The sequence below is a fragment of the Agelaius tricolor genome, unplaced genomic scaffold (assembly GCF_023055355.1).
Source record: "Agelaius tricolor isolate 1412-34295 unplaced genomic scaffold, bAgeTri1.0.p SCAF_36, whole genome shotgun sequence".
NCBI lineage: Eukaryota > Metazoa > Chordata > Aves > Passeriformes > Icteridae > Agelaius > Agelaius tricolor.
Window position 1 is genome coordinate 4,432,277 of NW_027269296.1, and position 19,394 is coordinate 4,451,670.

The 19,394-nt window shown below is 44.5% G+C and overlaps 1 long non-coding RNA gene across 1 annotated transcript; it reads right to left on the reverse strand.

Annotated features, from left to right (window-relative positions):
- Positions 1 to 1,905: 1,905 nt before the first annotated feature.
- On the reverse strand, positions 1,906 to 18,712 carry LOC139602963 (uncharacterized). The gene is made up of 2 exons (XR_011683532.1): positions 12,426 to 18,712; positions 1,906 to 10,339 (listed from the first exon to the last, which is right to left on the reverse strand). It is a non-coding gene; the product is annotated as an uncharacterized lncRNA (long non-coding RNA).
- Between the last annotated feature and the right edge of the window lie 682 nt (positions 18,713 to 19,394).

The window sequence follows — 19,394 nt, forward strand, 5'->3', positions numbered from 1 at the left end:
ATCCCAGCACCAGGTGGTGGAATGTGCTTTGTGATGTCCTCATTTAAAACTAGGATTTCAGCTCTTCTCTCCTGGCATCTGTGAAGAAGAATGAGACACTTCAGGGGCTAATGGGCCTTAAATGTGATGCATCACAGCTCCTGTAACTCGGATTCTGTTATCCAAGAGCCTCACATGACTGTCCACATTCCACTGGCCATCCTGCAGTGCTACTCCTAAATCAAATTAGATTTTTAAATCCCAGTGGCTGCCTTTGAACTACAACCACATAAGCTTGTCCTCAGCATTGATCCCTCACACTTGCTCTGCCTAAAGCAGACTTGACAATTTCTGCAGCATAAGCAGCAAGAGATTTGCTCCTGCAGCCATCCTTGCAGGAGATCACAGGCACTCCTTTATCTCCAGCACCTGCCAGCTCCACCACAGCACAGCAGCATCAACACCCCGGGGTGACTGACAAATGCCTGCCTGGGGTAAACAGAAGGAGTGAAAATGCCTTGGGAACAGAAGATAAAAACCCTCCCGCTGCCCACCAAGGCTGGAATAAAAGGTGAAGAACAGAGTGGCACAAAAGGTGAGGAATGTGTGCCCTGTGGAGCTGGTGGCCAGCACATGTTAGAGGGTTCTGGAGGGCTCCATCTGCCATGTTTGCCCACCTCATCCTGGCACCTCCTGTGTCCTGACTCTGCTTGTAGGTCAGCCTGATCCAAGTGCAGCTTCCCAGTGAGTTTGGGAGTTCCTCTCCCATAGAGAAGCCTTCTCCTCTGGATGCAGCATAACCCTGGGCTATTTGATGCCTGACTTGTGGACAGCTCCCAGCCCAGCCCAGGAACTGCTGGATGGTCTTTACAGCTTGGTCATTGTCCTTCCATCACAGCCCTGCATGCACCAGAGCCAGGTTTTCCCCTGCCCTTGTTGAAGCAGGCAGCAGAGGAGCACTCCAGCCCCCAGCACACCTGACCCAGGGGACACAGACCATGGGGACAGCTCTCTGCACATGGCCCTGTCCTGGCAAGAGACAGAGCCTTGCTCACAGCACAAAGCCAGGCTGAGTCCTAAGCCCATGGCCAGAGCAGTGACTCAGAGGCAGCTGGCCTGGCACGAGGCCAGCAGAGGTGACAGGGACACCTGAGATCTCCCAGACAGTGACAGCCAAGCTCTCCTTTGCCCAAGTGCACCTAGCAGCCTCTCCCTGAGGCACACAGCAGCTACAGGACAGGGAATGGCTTCTCCATGTTTCATTCTGCTGATTCCTGCTCTCCACATCAGTTCCTACACCTTTTCCATGGTTTGCCAGGCTGTCATCTCAGGAGCAGCCCGTGGGAGGGCACAGCTCCATGGGACAGGTTTCCTGTGCAGCTCCTGCACCCCCTTGGCCACAGTCCCAGTTTGCTCCCACTGCAGGCACTGCTCAGGCAGAGCCTCCCTGCTCTGATGCTCAGCATTGACCCCCCAAACCTTTCCATGAGCTCCTCAGAGTGCTCCCAAGGGTTTCTGTAAAGCTGAGATCAGGCAGCTGTGCCAGCACAAAGATGGCTGTAGCAGGAGCCTTGTGGGCAAATGCATTTCATGATGGTTTTCAGAAGTGCCTTTTTGGAAGGTGTCACATTCCAGACCCAGGATGGTGCAAAATCACTCCGTGAAGGGACCATCCCTTCACTCAGCACATTTGCATTTGTCCTACTTCTATTCCTGTAGACCTAAAAATCATCAAATTCCTCCTCTCTGATATGCAGCACCACCCTTCCCAGGATGCTATACCACAGCATTTCAGCAGAATATGTCAGGACTACACAGAAAATATTTTAAGATCCTACCCTGCGTCAGGAACTCCCCCAAACTCACGTCTGTTCTGATTTCACTTCACCCCAGATCACCTGGACAGTCAAAACAAGAGACAAAATATGAACACGAACAACACTTGTTTTATTTTACAGCTTCTCTGTACAATTTTTTTTTTAAGTAAGAAAAAATTATACCAAAAAGCAAAACTTCAGGCTGTTATGCCTGCAATGAGCACTGACCAGCTGGTGCTGCCTACAGCTGGCACAGCCCAGCAGCCAGGCTGAGCTCTGTCTCACCCCTGATATTTATTTACCACGAGACTTCAAAAAACCAGTAACTGAGAGCAAAAAGCTGCAGCCAAGCAGTGGCTGGATGTGCTGAATTCCACAACCTTGGAGCACCTGAACAGGGGGGTTGGTGATTGCCACAGGCTGTGAGCACCCAGAGACTCTTGCAGGAAATGCTGCAGATCCTGACAACCACCAAGGACACCAAGATGGGCAGTGGGGTCCTGTCCCCAAGCTCCAGGACAGCAGCAGGACAGGTCCATGCCCTCTCCAGGACAGGGCCTCTTGTCACTGCTCTAGCTGGTGCAAGGTGATATCAGGTGGCTTCCTGGTGGCTCCTCACAGCAGCCACCCTGCACAGTGCCAGCAGCTGCAGAGGCTTTTCTCTATGTGGGTCTTAGGGAGCTTGTAAAGTCATTCCCCTCACTAGAAACAATCAGGGAAGATTTCTAACCTGCCAAGATTGGTGGATTTCTCTGGCCCCACTGTCTTGGGTAAATGGAATTTGTCACAGCTGGACCACACCTGTGACATGTGATGGCTGTGACAGTCCTGCACACTTCTTACAGGGATAACAAACATGGGACTCAGGCTGCTCCTCTCCTCTCCTCCCCACAGAAGTGTTTAGTGGCAATGCCTGGGAAAGCAGCAACAACCCCAGCTGCTGCTGACTGAGGCAGGAGATGTCTCTGCCCACACAAACTTCCCAAAGCAGGAGTGTGACTTCCTCCAAGCCTGTGACCAAAAGTCCCAGGGCAGCACAGGGCTGGATCTCCTCTGTCCTGGAGAGCCAGGAGAGCAGGAGCAGGGTCCTGTGCTTTTATAGCAGGGAGAGGCCAGGCTTCAGTGAAACATCTGTGAGGGGACACACAGATCCTGCCTGTACCTCTTTGTGCTGGAGTTCACAGGGGTCCCAGGACGAGGGAAGAGATGAGAATCTTGACTCCATGTTTCAGAAGGCTGATTTATTATGTTATGATATATATTATATTAAAAGAAAATTATATATTAAAACTATACTAAAAGAATAGAAGAAAGGATCAGAAGGCTTGAAAGGAAAGGAAAGAATGATAATAAAATCTTGTGATGGACCAGAGTCCGAGACAGTTGGACTGTGATTGGTCATTAATTAGAAACAACCACATGAGACTAATCCCAGATGCACCTGTTGCACTCCACAGCAGCAGATAACCATTGGTTACATTTCATTTCTGAGGCCTCTCAGCTTCTCAGGAGAAAAGATCCTAAGGAAAGGATTTTTCATAAAATGTGTCTGTGACATCTCTTGTCCTATTCAGAGGTTTCTGAATGTGCCAAGCAGTCGATCCTGGTGCAAAACCTTCCCACTTGGTTCTCTTGAGCAGTTCTCAGCCTGGCTGGAGAACACACAGTCCTGTCCTGCCTCCAGCCATGCACTGGAGTTGTGTGTTCAGGTCACAGCATCTCCACTGCACAAATCTGCCCAGAAAGGGCATTGTCACTGCTCACATTGTCCCATCAGTGATCCCCTGCTGCTCAGGAGGAACCAGCAGCCCAGAGCCATTCCTGCAGTGCCAAGCCTTCCCACAGCCACGTGCAAAGGGACACATCTCCACCAGGAGAGGCAAAGAGAGTCCTCCAAAAGCTGCAGGTGGGAACAGGCAGCTGTGCCAGCACAAAGATGGCTGTAGCAGGAGCCTTGTGGGCAAATGCATTTCATAATGGTTTGCAGAAGTGCCTTTTTGGGAGATGTCAGCCTGGCTGTCCCCAGCCCAGCCTCTGAGCAAAGCTGGTCTGCCAGGGTCATCACTGGCTGCATTTGAACCAGCACCTGTGGGGATATCCCTGCTCAGGAGGTGACAGTTGGGTCCTGTGCTCATCCTGTAGGAACACAGAATGTCCCGTGCTTCTGCAAATAAAAGGACATTAGAGCACCCAGCCCAGTGAGTCACAGAAAACCACAGCAAGCTCAAAGGGAGCACACTTTGAGAGGAGGTCCTTGCTGCAGGGCCTGGCTAGGGCAGCTTTCCAGGCACAGCCTCCAGCTGGGCTTTGCCTGGAGCAGGGGCCTCCCTGCCTTTAGCAATCAGATCTACATGTGAATATATTCATTTCTGGCTGGGCAGATCCCACAGCAGCCCCTCTGCCTGCTGCAGCCAGAGGCCATACTTTCCACCCACTGGGAAAACACTTATTTTTGCTAATAAGCAATTAATAAAGAGAAAAAGCAGAGCAGTAGCCCCAGCAGGAATTTCCTCTGGGGCTGGAGTGGGTCTCTCCAGGGCTGCTCTCAAGCTGTGAGCGGGGATGAGGGGCTGGGAAGCAGCTCCCCCGCATGCCAAACCCCCACAGCACCAGGCACAGGGGCCATGACACCATTCCCACACTGCACAAGGAAGATGAGGGCAATTACATACTTAAATCATGAATCCCCAACATTTTAATGCACTCAAGGGGCCTCAGGACATCAAATCTGATCAGGGACACTTGCTGCCCCACAGGGGTGCAAGGAGCCAGGAAATCCCCAGACTGGAAGTTCCCAAAGCAAAAGGCAGGCAGAGCTGTAGGATCCCAGCCAGGGCACAGATTTCACAGAATTTCAGTGTGAAGACCTCCCTTGAAGGCTCTGAGAGGTTTGATGTAGGAGGGAGATCAGTGATAGGACTCAGATGTGGGAGGCAATGACAGCAGCACTGGCAGACAGATAAGGAGGCAGAGCCTCAGAGCAGACAATGCTCAGGTGGCAGGGCTGGCACGTGGATGTGGGTGGTTTCACAGAGGGGATGATGGGAGTTCTCAAGGCTGTTTATTGTTTCTTATCTATAAAATTCTTTCTCTGACCTGCTGGGGTCTGTCTGGGAGGTCGGGCTGAGGCACACTGGTGTTATCTTTTATACTGAAAACTGAGTACATTATTTACAATAACTTCTCAATACTTATCACCTATGTTAAACAGTGAGTTTCTACTCTAAAATAATCTAAAAGTGCCAGCATCACTTAGAACATGGAGGCTAGGAAGAAGAAGGAAAAGGGACAAAGCATACCCAAATTCTTTTATCTTGGGACCCCGAGCCTCCATTCTAAAAACTTCAAAAAATCTATTTTATCACTCTGTGACAAACTAACTATTATTCTACTTAAACTCTCTTGACTTGTAATTCTTCATATAAAGGTGGTCATTTGCTCCATGGGTCAGGATCAAAGGCACAGGTGTGTCCTGGGCTCTCTCTGAGCCCCAGGCAGGGCCTGGAGCCATCCAGGACAGCCAGAGGGATGTCCTGGGTGCTGACCCGGGACCACACCTGAGCAGGGCCAGTGACACCCAGCTCCAAAAGCTCTTTCCCAGTAAAGGGAGGCCATGGAGGAAGGGTGCAGGCTGTGTGCCAAGGCAGGGCAAGTCCTGGAAAGCAGATGTGGTCCCATTCCCACCCTGCATCACAGCCTGTGCCCTGGAATGCCATGGCCTTGTTTTTGCTGCTTTATGCATTTGTCCTAAAAATGCACAACACATCCAAATCTCCAAAAGCCTTTCTGATCCAGGAGAGCCCCAGAGCTCCTGTACCCCATCCAATCCCAGAATGGTTTGGGTTGGAAAGGACCTTAAAGCTCATCTCATTGCACCCTTTTCCATGGCAGGGACACCTTCCACTGTCCCAGGTGGCTCCAAGCCCTGCCCAGCCTGGCCTTGGGCACTGCCAGGGATCCAGGGGCAGCCACAGCTGCTCTGGGCACCCTGTGCCAGGGCCTCCCCACCCTCACAGAGAGAATTTTCTCTCCAATATCCCATCTAACCCTGCCCTCCAGCAGTGGGAAGCCATTCCCCCTTGTCCAAAGTCCCTCTCAGCTCTCCTGGAGCCCCTTTAGGCCCTGGAAGGGGCCCTAAGGTCTCCCTGGAGCCTTCTCCAGGCTGAACAGCCCCAGCTCTTCCAGCCCATCTCCACAGTTCAGGTGCTGCAGCCCTCAGAGCATCTCTGTGGCCTCCTCTGGGCTCCCTCCTCACCCAGCCCAGCCCATCTCTGCAGACACACGGTCCCTGAGGGATGGGTAGAGGGGTCTCTAGTAACCCCTGCTAAAACCTGAGGTGTGTAAAACTCTGGGGAGGTCATGACCAAAGAGATTTTATTACTTTTCATGTTTTGTAAGACTCTGTAGGAAATCCAGTTCATCATAAAGCAAAAAGAAGCTGCACAGAGAGAAAATACAGGAAAAAACATCAGAAGTCAGAAGTGGAAACAGTGAAGTCTAAGGCAGAAACCAAGCAGTAATATGTGGGAGCACTGGGAGTGATCACAGGGCACATATTTAAATTATGTTACAACTGACAGTTCATGACATTATCAACACAAAAATAATCATTGTCACCTGCTGTCCTTTAGTTTAATTTAATATTTACATCAGTTGCAGGTGGGTCAGGTTCCTCCAAGCCCCGCATGCCAAAGGAAATTTTCACTCATTTTCCTGGTACACCCCCAGGTCACAATGGGACAAGAAGCTGATTTGTAGTGGTCCTGGCTAGATGTGCTTTCCAGGCACATCTTCCAGCCAAAACTCATCAGCACTGACACAACCAACTCCCAGTGACCCAGGCTGCCAGCAGTGCTGGCTCCTGCAGAGTCTGACAGAGGAGTTCAGAGCAGCAGAGCTCAGGAGAAAGGATTGGTACCAAATTTATACTGCAGAGTTGTCCAATTCCATTCCAAAGCTCCTCTTGGATGAAGGGCAGGCCCAAGAATGCAAAAATCCCCAAATTATCACCAAGGCTGCTGCAGTTGTCTGGAAACTTTTGTTTCTGGAGCTGGAGGTCCCAGTTTCCCAGCACTGTCCCTGGCTCTGTGATGTCCCCACCCCAGGCTACATCTGCCACCTCAGCTGACAGCACCAACATTTGCAAGCTATTTTCCAATTCTGTCCACTGCCAAATTGTTCTGATTTCCTTATAAAGATAAAATTCAAATATTGGCCTTCAGTTGTTTTCTCTTTACAAACAAAAATGGTGAGTCAATGAGTGCTTTGCTAAGGGACAGGTCAGCCTGCATTTCTTTAAGTACATCTCTAATGCACCTGCCCTCATCCAAGGGCATTTCAGGCAGCCAAAATATGTATTTAAAAAATCTGACTTTTAATGTGAACTCCAGCAGGTGGCAATAAAATCACCTGTAAAGAGCTGCTTGTTAACTTTTAAAACATGAGAACTGCACACCATGAAGAATTTTGTCTATGACTGATCAAGTTAAATTGTTGGGGGCAAAATAAAAGTAAAACACCGAGAATGTAACTCTGTTCTAGCTCTCCTGGAGTCCCTTTAGGCACTGGAAGGGGGTCTGAGGTCTCCCCCAAACCTTCTCCAGGTGAACACCCCCAGCTCTCCCAGCCTGGCTCCATCTCAGTCCAGCAGCTCCTGGTCCTCCCTTGTGCTGGGACCTCACAGAGGGGGATGCAGCCCTGCAGGTGGGATCTCACACAAATACAACTCACACATGAAACTCACTTCCAATTCTCAGGTGCCTTTGGAAAAAGCAGGAATTCACACAATCAAACACAAAGGAGTTTATTCCTGTTCTGGTGGACTTGCAGGGCTGGGCATGGCTCCTCATCTGCAGCCAATGATTCCTTCAGGCCAGTCCTAGTTGAAAAATGTCTCTTCTCTCCCCCATGAAAGTGATTTGCTTGGTTATTCACAGGATAAACTTTTTCCATAGTAGGAGACATTCACTGCATTTTGATTGAATGCAACATCACACCACCCTGTTCCCAGGGAGTGAGCTGCCTGCCAGCAGGCCACACCAGGGCCTGTGCCCAGGGACTGCACACACAATGTGCCAAAATGAGACATTTGAGAAGGTTTTGTTTGTCTGAGGAGGGTTAGAGCTGAATCAAACATCAAAACTTTTGGATTTTAAGTTGCCAAACATGTTTGGTTTTGGATGGTTTAAGTTGGCAAACATATTTGTTATAGGATTAACTCTAATTGTGTTTTCATGGCCAAGTCTCCAAAATAACCTCATGCCAGCTTCTTAATTTACACTTCTGTAGTAGCTGTTGTCAGGAAACCACATTCCTCCTATTCAGCAAGATTAGTACAATGCTGCATGTAAAAAGGATTAAGCATAGGAAAAACCAGTGTCTTTCTGAGGGATTCTGGTAATGTCTGCCCAGCTGAACTGAAAAACAGAACCAAACTGATCTCCATGACATGCCAGAACACTGCTATAGAAAAAAAAAAAGGGATTTTGAAGTCAATACACACATGCACACAAATTTTCACCTCTTGAAACCAGATCTGCATGGGCACACAGGCTACCTTCCATCCTCCCTGGAAAGAACCAAATGGAGGAATATTAAAACCACACCACTGGGTGCATTCTACTCTCTTCTCAGTCCTCCTTTGAATCAAAAACAAGCAAGCCAGGATGAAACCAAACTCTTGCTATTCATGTAAGCACAAGGTAGTTCACCTTCACGTGGCTGAAGTTTCCCCACAGGACTTGGCACTTCACAGGAACAAAAGCCCAAGATCACAACTTCCCATTTGTTTCACCATCATCTCCCAAACCAACATTCAGAATTAATTTTGCTTCATGAGAAATTTCTTTGATTTTGCTTACAATGCTTTTCTGTCTGATCTTAAGCATCAGGATACTCCAAGAAAATACTCAAAACAGAGAAACTACTAGTGAAGGTCTTGTGTGGACACAGCAGCTTCAAATAAGGTTTTTATTCAAAGGAAGCAGTTGTGAGTTTCTCTTCTCCTCCCTGCATGATCCAAAGAATGCATCAGAAGGATGTACCTAACACATGGGAACTTGCACCCTTGGAAATCAGCCACAAAGCAAAGACTTCAAAAGATGTTTATTAGGAAAACCAGACATTACAAGAGGGCCAAACAGATTGTACAAGACACGTGCAGCTTCTGGTACAATGCAGAGAACAAGAAAAGGCTGCAAATACAGGTAACACACCCACCTGAACTGCTACCAGGGGCACATCAATGCTCAGGTCACTTGCCATGAAAGGCAGACACTGGGGTCCTTCAGGTAGCCAGCCAATCCCTGGGATATTTCACATTTCCTGCAGAAGTACAGATTGGACACAGAGCTTTAATGGCACTTCAAACAAAATTACTGCACAGGAATTCCTACATCCGAGTTGGGGCATTAATATACTGAATCTCATAAAATTTTATTTCTTTGTTTTCATTCAAGGTCATCAAGATTTCATGTTCTTATAGTGCATTTTTCCTCACAGATAATAAAACCTTGCTGTCTATACATGATTCTGCCTAGCAAAGCATATCTGAGACTGTTTGCTTTGCTAGCTAAGGAAGAGATCCAGGTTTAATTACCTGCCAAAACAAGGAAATTCAGATGTATTGACTGGCAAGTCCCTTATAACCCATATCAGAGAAGTGAGATATATATTAGTTAATGCTTTTATTAGGCTTTAGAACAAACATGTCCTAAACTTGATCAAACCCAGGAATTCTTGTCTTTAAAGCACAGCTAACAGCAACCAGTAATCCTCCATCACAGTGGAGAGCAAAATTCACTGAGCTCAGCAGAGAAAAATGAGCATGAGCAGCTCAACAGCTTCTAGCAACAAGTGTGACATTAACAATAATTCTCAATCAGGAAAATTAATAGGAAAAATATCTCATAGAACAGATTGGTGAATTTACATTTGTGTCTGTATCTTAAAGGACAAATAAATACTACAAGAATGGTTAAAAATCTAATTCTCAAATTAATCTCTTCTCCTCCCTATATAATATATAATAAATGCTCTGTTTCTTGCCATTTTGCAATGGCTTTAGCAGCTGTCTGATTCCCAAGATCACAATTTCCCATTAGTTTCACCATCATCTCCCAAACCAACATTCAGAATTAATTTTGCTTCATGAGAAATTTGATTGTGCTTACAATGGTTTTCTGTCTGATCTTAAGCATCAGGACACTCCAAGAAAATACATCCAACATCTGTCTATAAACTTTAAGGATTGTATCAGAAAAAAAACCCATAACAGATTAATTATCCAGAGCTTGTCAGCCCCTTTGTCCCCAGCTCTAAACTTACCTTCTCTGTTGCAACACAGCTGTTGGATATGCTATAAATAAAGACAAACATTTCAATCAACACTGAAATTAATAAATGGAGGAAATCACAGCTGAGAAACAGCACCTAAGCCCTCCTCAGCCCCATCAGGCCAGGGGATCAGATAGGAGTACCTGCCACCAGAGTGCACACTTCCAGTCCATGCTTTAGTGCCCAGCACAGTGTCTATCCTTCATCATCTAAAAACAGACCAGAAAGAATGGAATTTCAAAGAGGAGAAAGTTATTAAAACAAAGAGCACAGATCCTGCAATCCTACCCCATGGAAAAGAGGGAGCTGGCATTCAGCAGATACAAAAGCAGCAAACATGAATAAAATAGAATTCACAGTCTCAGGAAAGGCTCTTTGTGGTGAATCATTTGAGAGTGCTGGTAGTAATATCTATATGCAAATAGTTAATCAACTCTCACACACACTGTTTACAGAACTGCAGTGAGCATGAGCAGGTGTTACACCATCCTCCTGCCTCTCTGTAAAGCCAAAGGTAAATGAAGCAAAGTCACCTATTTCACATGCCACCAAATATCTCAAGTTACTGAGGCAGGCTTGGAAAGATCCTTATTGAGTTTTTTCTTGCAAAATAAGCTACAACTCTTTGCATGAATTATCTGTAAACTAAAACTTAGGACTGAATCTGGAAACAAGAATGCAGGTGATGTTCACCTGAGCCTCTGCTTCAGCTCACTAAAGGACATGTGACATACTGCCAGACCTGATTTCAGCTGTTTTACACTTCAGTTTCTGAATACCAGTTTGGAGGTTTGGTCCATGGTAAGTAATGAACATCCACGTTTCTTGACTTTAGTGGTAAGGCTTTCTTCTTTTTAATTCTGTTCATCCTGCTATATTTTAGATGCTTCTCTTAAGCATGCAGAATAAAAAGAAATCCCAGCTATTGTGGAACAGATCATCATCTTTTCCAAACTAGCCATTAAGAGAGAGAAGCTGTTCAGAGATAGATCAACCTGAACATCCTGCAGATGAAACAAAATGCAACAGTCACTTGACTAACATCTGCTCAGGCAATTCCTAACATTGTGCAGCAGTGACATTAACTGGTGTTTGCTTACTCTTTTTTTAAGAAAAGGCAAGGATTTAAAGTCCTGAATGACTCTGATGTGCTCACGTGAATGATGAATAAGCAGGCTGCAAGATTTTGTGTTGTTTATGCAAGTGTAAGAGATGATACCTGTCAAAGTGTCACCAGCAAGGTGCTGCTGCAGGAGCTGTGCACAACCACCCTCCCCAAGAGCATTTCCTAAGACTAACAGCCAAAAGCCATGAATACAAACCAGCCATTTCTAGAGAAACTAGAGATGTTAAGATTCAAGAAATGGGATCATCCTATTTCTCTAAAAAATGAATGAAGCCTGAAGAGATCAAGAGGCATAAGCTAAGCCAGGCTGACGATCCAGCCCAGGCCAGAGACCAGACATAAAGAACCCAGAGGAAAATCACTCTCCTCAAATGAATGCAACCAACAAGTAACTGTTCCAAGAAGCTGTGAAGGTTGATGGGGTCCTGCCATCAGGGTGTGGATATAAAGCTCTAAAGCTCACTCAAACCAAGCTGACTCCTGCACCTAAAACTCTTGGGTCACGAGATGTACAATTTGTATCAGAAAGGGCTCAGACAACAAAGCAAAACCACAAAGCCAAAAAGGGCTTGATCTCATCCCTCCTGTTATCTCTGGTAATGCTCTGGAAGATGGGAACTCTTCCAACTCAGCAGTGCCAGGAAGGCAGAGATGGGAACACCTCAGTGGAATGGGAAAGTTTTCAGAGTCGGTGAAGCAGAATCACCTCCAACAACAGCTCAAACATCACCTCAGACATTACCCTGCACTCTGAGTGAGGTCAGGAGGTCCTATTGATGGACAAAACCTACCAAAATCAACAAAAGGACCAAAAATATTTTACTTATTGTAAATGTAAGCCAGGTAGGAGGCTGGAAGACCAAGCCTTGAAAAGCCATCATGAAAAGGGGAAAAGGTCCAAGCCCAAAGAGAAAGGGTCACACATGAAGTGGAAACACAGACAAGCACAGACCTCCAAGGCAAAACATAGAAAAGCTGAAAAGCTGCAGGCAAAGCTTCACTTTTTGTTTGGATTTTGGCAAGACCAGGAACTTCCCTAAGAGCAACTGGAAAGGATGCAGGTGTATGGGGCCTGACACCTTTGTGACCAAAGAGAGAGAGGCTGCAGGCATGGGTAAAGCACAAAGACAGCAAGGGCTGAGCAAGGAAAAGCTGCACCAAAGCCTTACCTGACCCCAGCTGCCAGGGGCTGCCCTCCTCCAGCCAGGCCATGCAGCTCTGTGCTGCTCTTCACCAGGTGTCAATGGACAAAACACCAGAACTGCTTGGTTCAATTCTTCTCCCAACCCAAATCACACGTGGAAAAAGCAGGCACTGAGCTCCACTGCTGAGAACACAATTGATTTTTATCCTCCTCTGCCTCTCTTGGTGTGTCAGTCTCACAAATATTCCACCTGAGCCTTGCAAAGCAGCAGGTACCTGAGAAGGCACTGAGTCAGGTCACACCCAAAAAGATGTTTTCAGACAAATATAATGAGCAGTTACACAAACACTTCTCTATCTCACCTCTACTAAAAGCTCATTAAAATCAAGCTTCCTAATCACTTCAATTTAAAATATAGAAAACCAGGAAGGTGTGAAGTATGTGTTTCTTTTTTTTTTTTCCTTCTTAAATGTTTGCAAGGAGTTCTAAACTGTGAGGTAAATATGAGCCAAACCTTCTGACCATGCTGACTACTGGTGCATGAAGAACCATAAGAGATTGAGTGGGACAAAGCCTAAGTCCAGGAGATGTAGAAAATACCTAGAAAAGGAAAAATATTCCAAAAATGTAACAAATACTGAAAAGAAGCTAGAGAGTCATATAATCTTCTGTCCAACTTCTCTACTTGCCAGTTATTTTTTTTAATTGTTCCCCCAATGTAAGGTTGCAAAGGGGCACTGAGAAGCCATCTACTGGTATGCCCAAATTCCTTCAGTCCACATTCAGCTGAAATTTCTAAGAAGCAATTATAAATACTTCAAAAACAAGTTTTGCCTGAGCAGTTTCAATACAAAAACCACTGGGCTAAACATAAACTTGATTTAAGTAGTGGAGCATATCTTGATTATTCCAGGTATTATTCTAATAAGTTTAAGAGCATGGTACCCAGCCCAAAAACCCAGGATGTGATTGATACTTGTGCTCTAGTAATTCCTTTCCACATTTCCACATTTCCACATTCCTTCCAGCTGCAGCAGTCAGGCAGTGAAGAGCAGCACTGCCCTGCAGGCTACACCCAGAGCGCTGCCACAGGCCGAGAGTCACCTACAGGCAAATAGCAATTTTGTTAGATTTTTGTAAATTTAAATGTATATCCAGGCTGATTTCAAACTGTGCCACAGCTTTAGTATCCTAGTGTGTGTGCAGAGGCTACAATGCCAGATGGCATAAATGAAGTCCTGAAATCATTTCAGGAAAGCCAGCAATCCAACTTCTCCACACATACAAGGAGAGGTAACTCACCAACTCAAGTCATGTGGCATCATGAATATTCTTCAGGGATTATGAGATGAGAATGGAAGCTAAAACATTATTAGTAGATAAAGGAGTCCAGGCACTTGTGTACTAAGATATAAAAATGAGTTTTAACTTCTTCAGAGCCTGATTTCTGATTGCTGTTAATAACTATAGTTTCTAAAATAGCTTATTTAGACAACTAATAGAAAAAAAGTGTGCATTTACACAGCCATAGGCTTTTCCTTCTCCTTTCATTCTGCCAGCAGCCATCTTCTTACAGCAGCATTGAGACACCTGCACTGGCTGAACTGTTTTAATGACAGGACTGAACTCAAGAGTGTAACAAGCAAATGAACATCTAATCACACTTACATCTCAATTTTCATCAAGCAATCCTATCTCTGTAAGTAACTGCAATCATTCTCAGGCTCTTGGTATTAAAGTCTGATTGGGGGGTTTTTTCTCACTGAAGGTTTTGTGGTCTCAGTTTGGAACAGAGAAGAATTTTTTGCTAACACAAGCAGAGGCTCTGTGCATCAAAAACAAGTCTGTCTTTGCTTGAGATGCACCTGGCTGTGCCAATCCCACACTTCCTCCTGGAAGCCTTCTCACATATTTATACACTGCACTTCCTCCATGCCCAGGGTTTAATCAATTCAGGCATCATTACCTAATTTTCACCTACCACCACAGCACATGACAATAGAGAATCAATGTGAATTATGTACCCCCATGTTTCTGTTACATCAAGAGCAAAGTTCACAGTCTCTATGGCCAGATCCAGCTCTGTATCTGAAAAACATGCATTTTTAAATTAATAAAAAGTTACACCAAACATCCTTGTGGTCTATCCTGGATTAATTAACTTATTACTAGAGGCTTTGTAAGAAATACACAATGGTTAAAAAGATGCAAAACACACAACTACTTTGCATTTCAAGCTCAAACTGAAACAGCCACAGAAGACAGCACAGACATTATTTAGTGTTAATACTTCCTGCTCCTCTCCTGGTTACCCAGCCTACAAGCAAGTTGCTACTTTGGATTTGGATTTCATGCATTAGTGACAAAGATTGCCTCTGCTGATGGCTTTCCTAAATGCCTGATGTCCCCTCTTTTTCCCAAGGTCAATCATTCTGTGGAAATATCGAGCAGAAAACTTTCTGAGCTAATTCACTTGCAGCCTTTGTTCACACAAAAGGAACACTGAAAATAGCCTGTCTCAGTAGGAACTGCTCAGAAGATCCTATCTGCACACCTGAGCTTTCAGCTGCACTTGACAGTTCAAACAAGACAAGTCTACCAAAAAACAGACCAGTTTTCTTCAGAATGCCAAAAAAACTCTATCCTGCAGAAATAATCTTCATGGAAAGTCAGGATATCACACCTGAACCCAAGAACTCAAATATATGGCCTTTGGATCATTAGAGAACAGAAAACAGAGAATCAGTATAAAAAGTTCAATCAAGTGAAAATTACTGAAGTTAAAGGAAAAAACCATTTCAAGTGGTGCCTCTGAGAAGAAGGAGGATTATTCCCACCACAAAATTGGAGTCTAAACCATTCTGCTAGAGTCTAGACTTTGCTGTAACAGAAGAGCACTGCTTTTCATGTATTCCTGAAATGCAAATTTCCATTACTACTTATTCCTCATTCAAGAAGGGGTGGAGCTAATCACAGCAATTAAGAGTGAGCAACCACAGGAGTGCAGTTCCCTAGGAGTGAACAAACACTCTGCCCATCCCACACTGCACACATCTGATACCAGAATCATCACAAAGACCTACTCAAAGAGTTGCACATCTGTATCTCCTTTCAGCAACTTCTGATACATCCACACATTTGATGTTCTTTAGCTGCTTCTATTTTAAACCTCAGCCTAGCTGCTAAAAGGATTTTTCAAGCTATTTACAAAGAAAGAAAAAAGCTGACCTACATTGGTGGAAATACCTCTGTGGCCACACAGCCTCCCACAGTGAGGAAGGTGCAGCCTTCACTGCACAGACCCCACTTTGGCCAGTGAAATAGATTTAATTTGTGACCTTTAGATTTTACATGCTACACTGCAAACCCTGCTGAACCCACTCCTAAGGCACATAAAAGAAAACATCTATTTGACATGAGAGAAAAAGCTAAAACTTTATAACCAAGAGTCAGTCAAGCAAAAAGGAGAGAGGAAAAAAGCACATTTATTTTCTGTGAACTGCCATGAAAGAAACATAGAGAAGATTTAATGTTTACCAGAACATTGAAGAAAATATATGTTCTAATGCTTCACAAATGTGATGAATTATGAATGTGAATGTTTTTTGTATAAAATGATTTTATGAGGAAATTAGCTCCTAAGTGCATGCCTACAGTTCTCTGCAACATCTATCATCTAAAAATGCTGACAAAATTAGTAACTCAAGTTCTCATACTTCAGGTAGGTAAGGAATAATATCAAAGAAATTTGAAGAATCCTGCAGTATTTTTACCTTTACATACCACATCAAAAAAAATCATTTGAAAAACAGCAAGGTCCACTCAAAAAAACCTCAAACCTTGCCACAGAGCTTTGCATCTGCACCAGCAGCTTGTTGGCTCAACACACCCAAGACACTGCTGGAAATGCTTTTCTTCTTTCTCTCTACATAAGGAGACAGGTACAGGTGAACACCCAACCAACAATGGGAGAAGAAAAGAAAAGCAGAAGTGAGAAGCTACAATGCAACCATTAGGAGTTTAAGCATCCTCATTTCTCAGGAACCTTAAATTCAATGTCTCTGCTCATAATGAGTGGTTTGTCCAGCATGAGAGGAGCAAGAACTGCTCGATGGTCAAGCATCACTTAGGATCTGAATGAGAACCAGCTGAGGAATCCTGCTGGCAAGTTCACCAGGAGAACGGCTACAGACTCACTCTTCAACCTAAAACTGAATTTTGTCTCTGACCTGTGTGCTCAGCTCAGTTACAGACTCACTCTTCAACCTAAAACTGAATTTTGTCTCTGACCTGTGTGCTCAGCTCAGCAGTGTTTTATCAAAAAACCTACAGACTGCTTATTAGATGTAATGCAATGTACTGGCATCCTGCAAATGTACAGTAGGTTGAAAATCAAAGCTACAGAAACCAAAAATAACATGTATGGCATAAAGACTGGCTAGGTATTTAATAGGGTTTTTGTAGTGAACCCCTAAATAACAAATGAAGGAAAACTGGTTGGGAAAAAAACCAAATTTGACAGAAATGGTCATGGTTAAGAGTCATCTTTAAAGCTGTGTCCACCAAAAATTTTCAATTGAATCCAGAACTGTTTGGAAACACAAGAATAAAGGTGGCTGCTCAGATTTCTGGAGTAAGCAGAATGGGATAAGCATGACTGTCCTTATTTATGAGCTAGTGCTCAGCTACCTGGCTATTACAGGACCTTTTTATGAGCTACACTCCTCCAGTTTTTGACCCTGTTGAACCTGACTAGGAATGCTAGGGTGCTAATATTCTCCTGGCCTAATTTTTAGCACTGTACAAGTTCTCTGGATTCCCAGCAGAGTTCTATGAACCCCTCACCACAGCCCTTTCAACTCTGACCTTCCTCATACTGCATCAAGGACACTTCCAATGTGGGAAGAGAACACCCACTGCAGCATGAACAGATTTATAAAATACCTGAAAAGTGGCCATACCAGCAAAAACAGAAAGCAAAAAGAATTCACAGTTCTTTTCCTCTTCCTGGAGTGGCACACAGCAAACTTTGGTAAGAGCCCCCAGAGATCTGATGCCAGACCACAGCCACCCCTGCCAATAACTCATGTTTACTGAAAAGTGACCCAGCTGTTCTAACTGCTGCATTAGAGGGGTGCTTCCCAAAGCTGACCAGCAACCACCTACCTGCAAGGCCATTCTGCAACTCCTCTGCCCTTCCCAGGGAGAGAAGGAAAAGGTGCCCAGTCCACAGGTGCTGTGGGCACAGCCATGCTCTTGCCTTGTTTGGGACTTTGGGTTTTTTTGTAAAGGTTGTTGGGTTGATTTTGGCTTTTTTTAAACAACTGTAACTATTTTTAATCACAGGACTTTTAGCCCATGCAGCATTTCACTTCTCTTTTCCTGCAGCAGTTAAAGCAGCACAGCAGGGAATTCCAGAACAGAAAGAAGCATCCTTTGCTAAGACAGCTGAATGCTCTCCAGAATTAGATTTCTTTCTATCATGAAATAAATGCTTACACCACATCTCCTCTGAAATTCCAGCTGGGTATGCACCTTCTGCATACCAAATGTGGAATGTCTGAAGGTCTGTCAGAAAGAATAATGTCATGTGAACAGGTGCTGATACAATGGATGCTCATTCCTCGAAATTAAAATGTAAATACAATCACCTCTCACAGGCTGCTGTGAAGATTTAAAAACAGAGAGAGAAGAAACTGTGTATCCTACACTTACACAAGCTCTGCAGAAGTTCAACAGGAGAATCCAATGAGAACACTGTACGCTCACTGGGGCTAAAGAAGGAAAAAAGTGAAGCTTGTGTCTGAAGCAAGGAGGGCAGAATTGGAATTTGGTCTGCTTTTCATTCTTTTTTCCCTTTTTATTGTTTTCCATTTAATGCAATTTGGCAGCTTACAATCACATAAATACATACTGACATTGTGTTTTAAACTCATGAACTCCACTGATAAGAGACTGAAAACTTTCATGTTTTATGAAAGGAGCATGTCCCATTCCCTTTATTTCCAGCTCTCTCCATTCTGTTGCTTTTTCTCCTGTAAGGACCTTGCCACCTGCTTCCTCTCCCAGAGACACCACCTGAGCACGTGCAACACATCCTACTACACTCACTGCCAGCAGCTCTATGGGACATGCAGACTGGAAACTCCAGAATCAAGAGATCCTCTTTTTTCTGTTTATGATCTTTCAAGTGAAACAACACTGATGACTTTGTGTGATCATAACTGTTCTTAAGTCGTGCTATGCCGAGTAAGGTTGATCTGGAATGAAACAAATAACTTCATTTCTGAACATTCCTTACAAAATACCTGTACTCACCAGGCACATCTCTTCTGCAGCTGGTGTCAGAACTGGCATGCTATTCAGTCCCACGGTAAACAATGACTGCACCTGGAATGCTCCTCTAGCCTAGAAAGCTTTTCCAACTTCTCTGCTCCTTTCCAAGTACTGCATGAACAAGCAGGAAAAGACAAGTCTGCTGGCTGAGGAAAGGTGCAAGATGAGCAGGTGCCATGAAGAATTCAACATGTCCAAGTATTTGATTTGCATACCTGTTCTTCAGCTTTTGCTATTTGTTTGTCTAGAATCAACATATGGCCTCCACAAAAAGAGATGAATATTAAAATCCAGTGGGATTTTTATAACAGGATCAATTACAGCTGTCCCTTGGTACAAAAGCCATTCTCTCTCCATTAGTGCCTTCTAAGCATTATCATGTTCAAAACATAAATGATTCAAACTCATGATATGCCAGTTTTGTTATTTCCAAGGCAAAATTTTATTATTTTCCAGAGATCTACTTGGACACTTTTCTTAACAGCATTCTTAAGCTTTGAAGAAGTGTGCTGCAAATTCTTTGCTTTTCCACAGGTGGGGAAAGAAATCCAACCCATACCTGGATTTAATCAGAGAGGAAAAATTTAAATGTTCAAAATGTTTGATGCTTCCAGCACTCCTAAAAGAGCATCCACCTTTCTTCTGAAGTGCAAGTCAT